Below are 9,017 nucleotides of genomic sequence, written 5' to 3'. Positions count from 1 at the left end.
ATTCATTATGTTTTAGCTAAATTTATTATGTAAAGGTAAAAAGGTTACACTAATGGTGTAAGAATAAGTATAGTGTAAACTCGACATGGACCTTAATGTTAATATTAACATGTCTTATTTTTTTATTCTACTAATTTTTAATACCTTGTTTGTAATGATTAATCTAGATTGTGTTGTTATAACACTTGGTAACAACAAATGCTTGGCACTCTCATAGCCCAATCGTATGGTATTACCTTCACCTGTGCTATGAAAAAAACTTGATTTGTTGTTAACATAAGTTAGCATCATGAATTCCATGATAATATTTAAAAGTTTGGTGTTACTTAAAAATAAGATAATTAATATGATCATCTATTAATGATAAATCATCCAATCGAAACTCTCATTTTGTGTGTGGTTTTCAGTTGAATAATAAGAGTTTATAATATACTTGTTTAAAATACCATTAGTGGATCCTCTAACCTTGACATTTGTTTTTATAATTGATTTAATCCTTATTAATCTTCCATCTCAGAGTTCTCACCAACTTTTTTTATTATTATTATTATTATTAATTATTATTATTTTATTACTATTATTACTGTTATTGTTGTTATTGTTCTTGTTGTATTTATTGTTGTCTATAATTTATACAATTAACCTCCCTGTGGTTCGGACCCCGGTCTGTCGGGTTATTTATTACTTTGACATTCTTACACTTGGGAGAAGACATCAATCTTTTGGTTTTGTGTCAAGTTTCACGCATCTGAACCCTGACCAAAGTCTTAGGGTAGATCGTTAGTTCCCTACCTAACCTAGAAGCTTGTGTGTGCTTTCAAAATTAAAACAAATGATGCATGAAACAATTCTATAAAATGCATGGAAACAAAAACATTAAAAAAGAGATAAATTTACAAAAACATAAACACATAAAATACACAAAGCTTAGTCCAATATTGTCAGAAACAGTACCTTCCCTAGTGGAGTCGCTATTTTTATCGCATGTCACCCCGCGCAACGTCGGCTGGCAAAAATTTTGTTTTCTATTTGCTTGATTTGTTCGTTGGGAGTCGCCACCGTAGTATTTAATTGAGGGTTACTAGAAAACCCGGATGTACTGGTCTTGTCAGAGATTTCACGGGTAAGGGACTAGTTGTGTTAGGGAAGATTATTAGCACTCCTAACGCATCCTACCTGAGGTAAGCTGCTCGTGACTTTTGATGTGTTAAAAAAAGTTTTAAATTTTTTGTTTTTTCATTGAATATTAGAATATACAACTTTACGTATAATTCTCAATTCTTTATCATGAGCAAATCAAAATATTAAATTCTTCTTTTACCTTTGCAAATTAATCATGTAAAAAAAGAAACATCCATAAATAAAAAAATTCAAACACACACATTCACTTTAACTATATATATTTTTTTCTTTTTTTTTTCATCCACATTTATAAAGATACTATTATAAAAACTCAAAACTAAACAAATATTACATTAAACAATTTGAAAATTATAGAATAAACCAAAACAACCCATAGTGTCAGGCCGACTTATGGAGCTGCCAGAACAGTGGTGGCATGTGGCCCTCACACACCACCGCCACTGGCAGCTCGTGGATCCATACACCGCCGCTAGATAACAAGGGAAACAGGGCAGTCTGACCTGCTTTCTTCTCCTCGTCCCTTCACTATCGGTGGTGTGGGCCACTGTCACCTGCAAAAGAAGAAACACACATATACAACAACTTATTTTAATTTTCCTTCTTTTAGATCTGATTATCCTCTGTTTTTTGTCTTCCTTTCTGATGTGCCGTGAATGATTTGAAAATCAGCAACAATGATTCTAACGAAAATGGATGAAGGATGGGTCTGGTTGTGTTGTCTTTCTTTTGGTATTTAGGCTGGATTGTAGTGATTTAAGGTAAATAAGATGGAGGATAGACTAGAATGATACTTTGATAAGTCGATCTGGACGCCACAAAGATCAATCTAGGATTTCGACGCCACACTCTTTGTGATTGAAGAGTGATAAGTCAGGTAAGGTTCTTCACAAAACGAATTTGGAAGAACAACTCTTAATTCTCTTAATTAAGTTTTCAAATCTTGGCCAAAAGTGTTTATTTCATATTCTGATACATATTTATCTTTGGAACATCCCTCCAAAGTTAGGTGAATTCAACATGACAGAAGTCAAGCCTAAAAACTAGACTTTTAATAAAGCAAGTAGACCAAATTTAACTAACACACGTTTTTTTTTTACATTTCTAAAACATATGCAGATGAAATTTAAAACAGCCATAACTTTTGACACAAAAGTCCAATGCAATCATGGTTGGACAATATAGAAAGATCACGTTCTGAACTTGAATTTTACCTACATAAATCTTGTTTTCACATGCATTGGATGACTTCAAATTCGGGTTCAAAATCCATCTACTGTTCTGACCGTAAACAACATCAATTCCTTCACTTGCATTATCAATCCAAATACAAGTAGCCCAGCATGAAAAGAACCATTAAGGTCTTTTCCCATCTCCAAGTTCCAATTGTAGGCAAATAAGCACCCTTGAACCAATTTCAAACTGATTGCTAATTTTTAACTCTAACGCAGCTTCAATCGTTGCAATTTGATTCGTCAAGGCCCGTTGTAGTTGTTTCGCTCTCGCTCTTGTCATTGGACCATCTGAATCCTCTTGCATAATTAGATTCAGCTTTACGAGATGGATTATAATTTCTCCATGATGCACATCACTTTCAGTTTGTTCTTCTCTACTAGTTGTAGGTTCGGTCGTTCGTTCTCTGTTGGAAATGGGTTACTCTATGGACGCTTTTGGCCTCTGTGGGCATGTGATTAATAATTAAAAATGCATACTTATCAAGGTTTTATATCATCATTTTGCACTTAAAGTATCAATAACTCCTTAACTAAAGTATGTTTTATAATAACAAGTCTAATACTATAAAATGCCCTAATATATGGTAAATGTTCATCTTAAATGCAGGTCTATCACATAAATCAAAGGATTGATTGATGAATTCAACTACTAAAATTTGTGAAAGATAAAGAGAGGGTGAAACTTAGAAAAGAGATGTTGGGATTGGTCAGTCCAAACTGAAACATTGTTTGGTAATTAGGTCATATCTCGAGTTCTAGATGTCCAAATGACCTCAAATTTTTACACAGATTCAGTAAGACATAGGGCCTACAAATTTTCAGGTTCATCAAGATATAAGAAGGCTATTTTCAAGTCCAAATTATAGCAACAACGGAGAAGTCTGAATCTGTCGTGCAGCCCGAACACTGTTCAGTGTTTGGCCCATATCTGAAGTTCTAGAAGTCCAAATCACCTCCAACTTTCATGCTTTCAAGTGGACCCAGTTCTGATGCTAGCATTTTTTGTTTTATTCAGATAAGAAGATAAGGATTTTCACAAAGTCAAAAGTTGGCCAACCACTCGAACAATTAGTCATCAAATCAATAATTCTGAATTTTGGCCTATAAAAGAAGGCATTTACCATGTATTTAGGGGCTTGGTTTGTTCAGATCCAGTTTCATGCTTTTTATTTCTCTCTTATATTTTTTTTGTAATTTTTAAGTTTTGTTTCATTAATATCTTGTTTATGCTTTTCATTTCCTTTCCTTTACTTAGTTAACTTGTATTTTCTTTATGTTCTTGTTTTGTTTATTTATGTTTCTCTTCTTCATTATGTTTAGCTAAATTTATTATGTCAAGGTGAAAAGGTTACACTAATGGTGTAAGAACAAGTATGGTGTATACTCAACATGGACCTTAATGTTTAATATTAAAATGTCTTATCTTTTTATCTTACTAATTCTTGATACCTTGTTTATTAAATGGTTAATCTAGATTTGTGTTGTATAATACTTGGTACAACAAATGCTTGGCCCTCTCATAGTCCAACCGTATGGTATTACCTACACCTGGGCTATGAAAGGAACTTGATTTGTTGTTAACATTAGTTAACATCATGAATTTCTGACAATATTTAAAAGTTTGGTGTTGTGTAAATAAGATAATTAATATGATCATGTTAATAATTTATAATGAGATATTAATGACAAATCATCCGATTGGAACCTCCTTCGTGTGTGGTTTCGAAATTAAGTAATAACAGTTTATACTATACTTGTTTTGAAATACCATTGGTGGATCATCAAACCTTGACATTTATTTTTATCATTGTTTAATCCTTACATTAATCTTCCATCTTAAAGTTCTCATTAATTTCTTCCTCCTCTTCTTTTTATATGTTATTATTATTACTACTACTATTATTATTTTATTATTATTATTATTATTATATTATTATTATTATTTACATTCTTGTTATATTTTATGTACGTTAAGTATGCTGTGTTTGATCAAGGATCCTGATACTGTTGGTCTTGTATTGTTCATTCGCATAAGAAATCTATTTATATTATATAATATATCTCTATGAATCTTTTCATAAACTCATTATATAGACTGACAAACCTGTGACCCGAATCTTTTAGATCATTCTCAGGTATGACAACGCCACGTACTGAGTATTATTATTATTATTATTATTATTATTATTATTATTATTGTTATTGTTATTATTATTGTTGTTATTTTTGTTGTTGTTGTTGTTGTTGTTGTTGTTGTTGTTGTCTTGTTATTTATAATTTTATACAATTAACCTCTCTGTGGTTCGACCCCGGTCTTGCCGGGTGATTTATTACTTCAACACTCCTGTACTTGGGGAGACATCAATCTTTGGTTGTGTCAAGTTTTTAGCGTCGTTGTTGAGGAAGTAAATTCTTGTACAAATTATAGTATTTATTTTGTTTTCTCTTTTCACTTTTTCTGTATCTAACTTTGTTTCTTTTCTTTTTCTTTTGTTTTCTTCTTCTTTTTATTCTCTTTCTACACGTGCATGAGTGTTTGGTCACGTATATTAAGTGGTAGACTTTGTAGGGTATCCTCATCATTTTCAGAAAATATGGGCGAAGAAGATAACCAGTCACTTAATAATAAGAATAACCATGTTAGGACACTTAGAGACCACATGAATCCCACAAGAACAAGTGCACCCTCATGCATAGTTTTCCCTTCTGATGCATCCCATTTTAATTTTAAGCCAGGCATTATTCAACTTTTACCTTCTTTTCATGGCTTAGATCTAGAAAATCCATACTTGCATTTGAGAGAATTTGAAGAAGTTTGTAACATCTATAATGACTTAAATTATAGCATGAATACCATTAGATTAAAGCTTTTTCCTTTTTCATTAAAAGATAAAGCTAAAAACATGGCTTACAAAATCTTAGGTCAGGATCCATTTGTGCTTGGGATGAAATGCAACGATAATTTTTAAAGAAGTTTTTTCCATCTCATAGAACCAACTCTTTCAAAAGACAGATCACCACTTTCACTTAAAAACCACGTGAAACATTTTACCAATATTGGGATAGGTATCAAGACTTGCTTAATACTTGCCCTCATCATGGTTTTGAAATATGGAGATTGGTTTCATATTTTATGAAGGGTTAACACCTAAAGATAGACAAATGGTTGAATTGATGTGCAATGAACTTTTGAAGATAAAGACCCTAAATGAAGCAATGGAGTATCTAGACTTGCTAGTTGAAAAATGCGTAAAATTGGGACACTACAGGCAACTTATGAGGCACCAAGTAAAACCTAACCTCATATATCTAGTGGAGGTAGTATAACCTTAAGAAAGATCATGACCTTCAATCCAAGTTTTGCATCTTTAGCTAGAAAAGTCGAGGCACTAGAATTGAAAAAGAGTGGTCAATTAAAATCTATTCAAGACATTGTATGTCAAATCTATGAAACAAATGAACATGTAACCAATGAATTGTCCAACTTTGCCTTCTTTCAAGGAATGCCTCCATGAACAGCCCATGCTTTTAAATAGTTTCCAAAGGCTCAATCATAACCCATACTCGCAAAACCATACAATCCTGGTTGGAGAAATCACTCAAATTTCAATTGGAAGAGTGATAATAATAATGCACAAACTTCACAACCACCGTTTCAAGCACACCATAATTTTTAAAATTCTCATGGATATGCACCTCTTTATACTTCACCTCCTAGAAGAAATCTTGAGGAAACATTGCATGCATTCATTGAAAAGCAAGAGGCAATCAACACTCAACTTGCTCAAGGCATGATAGATTTTAAAGATACTTCTGCAAAGTTAACATCTGCTCTTAGTTTCCAAGTAAAGGTAAGTTTCCATCTCAACCACAACAAAAATCCAAAGGGGTAATACAATGCAAATGCAAGTAGTTCGGAAGCCAACACATGGATTCAAGTCAAATCAGTCATCACTCTTCGCAATGGTAAGGTTTATTGAAAAACCCACTCTTGAACCTTGTGAGAAAGATGATGAGTCAATCTCTAAGTGTAAGGAAAGGGTTGAATTTGAACATTGTGAAGAAAAAGACTGATTCTTCGCCAACAATTCTATTTCCTCATGCCATGACCCAAACAAAGAAAAGTCAATCACAATTCTGAAATCCTTGAAACTTTCAAACAGGTAAGGATCAATATACCTTGTTGGATGCTTTATAAACAGGTACCTTCATATGCTAAATTTTTGAAAGATCTATGCACTGTGAAGAGAAAACTGAATGTGAAAAGAAAGCCTTTTTAGCCGAACAAGTAAGTGCCATTCTTCAAAACAATAATGCTTTGAAATATAAAGACCCTAGTTGTCCTACAATTTCTTGCTTTTATTGGAGAACATAAAATTGAAAGAGCCTTACTTAATCTTAGAGCTAGTGTGAATTTACTTCCATATTCATTTCAAAAGTCTCAATCTAGGTGAGTTAAAACGAAACTTCTGTAACTCTTTTACTTTTGATAGATCTGTAAAAGTGCTTAGAGGATAATTGAAGATGTGTTAGTACAAGTCGATAAATTCATTTATCTTGTGGATTTTATTGTCTTGGACACGCAACCTGTTGAAGCATGTAATTTATTTCCTATTATTTTAGGACGTTCGTTTCTTGCAACTTCTAATGCATTGATTAATTGTAGGAATGGACTCATGAAGTTATCTTTTGGAAACATGACATTGGAGATGAATATTTTCAATATTTACAAGCAGCTTGGAGATGATAATGATTTATAAGAAGTAGATCATATTGAAGAATTAGTTCATGATCAACTTGAATCTACTTTGAGTAAAATTGAGTCGGATGAATCTGAAGATTTGCAAATGATTTATTCTCAGGAAGAAATCACTGATGAAAAAGGCATAAAAAATGTTAATGCTGATCTTTTATCAAGAGTGACAGCAAATTTGACATCTAACATCCCACCAATCAGAGATTTGCCAGCTCACTGGAGTACTGAAGACAAAGGAAAGTTTTTGAACGAAGTGAAGAACTTTTATTGGGATGACCCTAACTTATTCAAATATTGTCCTGATCAAAAATTTCAAAAATGCATTCCTAGCAATGAGGTAAGTAGTGTCATTAAACTTTGTCATTCTGAAGCATGTGGGAGTCATTTCTCGTCAAAAAAGATTACTGCAAAAATCTTACAATGTGGATTTTATTGACCCAACAAGTTCAAAGATGCATATGTGTTCTGCAAAACTTGTGAAAATTGTCAAAAGTCAGGATTCATTTCAAAACATAAGGAATCTTTAGATAATCTTCTATTGAGTTTTGAGGCATATCCTGGTGGAGATGTGCATTATGCATTTCATGACTTATGACTCCATTTTCATAAAGAACATGCTCGACTTAGTCTTGGGAATCTGACTAAAAAGACCATGTTTGCCAATTTTTAAGAAAACTGGATGGGAAGCCCTATCCCCAACCCATAGAGGGCGTTTAAGCCGTTCTTGGACGTAAAACCAATGAAAGATGTGAGCCGCAATCATAACTACCTGTACAATACAACATGCTTTTTAAAAATAAACAAATAAAATAAATAAATAAAGAGAGAGAAGTGAGACTATGGCTAGCCTACATATAGGTGGTGGTGATTGCATTTCAATTTCTCATCTATAAATTCTTCTCTTCCTTCTCTTCATTTCTACTCAACCCATACATTCATCAAATACAGAAGTGTGTAAAAATGACAGGTTCCTCAAGCAATCATATAAACAATATTTGTGTTTCGGTGGATCCGAATCCTAGGAAAGAAAAAGGAGTTTTTTGAGTCAGCAAATCATCTTGGTCAGGTACTAGCTGAGTGAAAGATTCATTTAGTGTATGGAGGAGGCAGCCTTGGGTTAATGGGGGGAGTGTCAAAAAGTTGCATTTTAGGAGGTAGTCAAGTTTTGGGGGTTGTCCCCAAAGCTTTAGCAGCAAGGGAACATCATTGGAAAAACCAATTGGAGAGGAATTACAAGTCCCATAATGTTTGATTGACTAAATGCAATGTTTAACCATGCCAATGCCTTCATTGCCTTACCAGGTGGTCTGGGCACATTGGAAGAGATCTTTCATATTTCCTCTTGGGCCCAACTGCACATTCACCATAAACCCATAGGTTTTGTTAAATGTTAATGGTTTTTATGATAAGTTGTTGTCTTTTCTAGATCATGTTGTGGAACAGGAATTTCTAACATCTTCAGCACGACAAATCATAATCTCTGCTGCTACTGCTGAACAATTGATTAACAATTGATTGACCAACTACAATCTTTCATCCCTATAATTAATCCTTCCATGAGCCGCATAAATTGGTCAACTAAGAAAAGCCGTAAAAAAGATTAGATTGGATTTGAGCCTGTGTTTGTAAATATTTAACATCTTTTGGTTTTATATTGTGTTTTTGTTGTTTTTTTTTATTTGTTTAAATGTGTTTCAGGTTTGTTAGTGTTTGTTATTTCAGTGATGTCTTTTACACTCTATCTTTCTAGCCTTAAGACATTGAGGATAATGTTCATTTTGATTGTGGGGGAAAGGGTAGTAGGTTGATATTTAAAAAAAAAAAACTTGTGTTTTCTATTTCATAAACTATTTGCAAAACTGTTGTTTACTAGGATGGTAGAGTAA

This window comes from Populus alba, chromosome 6, assembly GCF_005239225.2.
Source record: "Populus alba chromosome 6, ASM523922v2, whole genome shotgun sequence".
NCBI classification, from domain to species: domain Eukaryota; kingdom Viridiplantae; phylum Streptophyta; class Magnoliopsida; order Malpighiales; family Salicaceae; genus Populus; species Populus alba.
Note: the sequence above shows the minus strand (reverse complement) of the source record.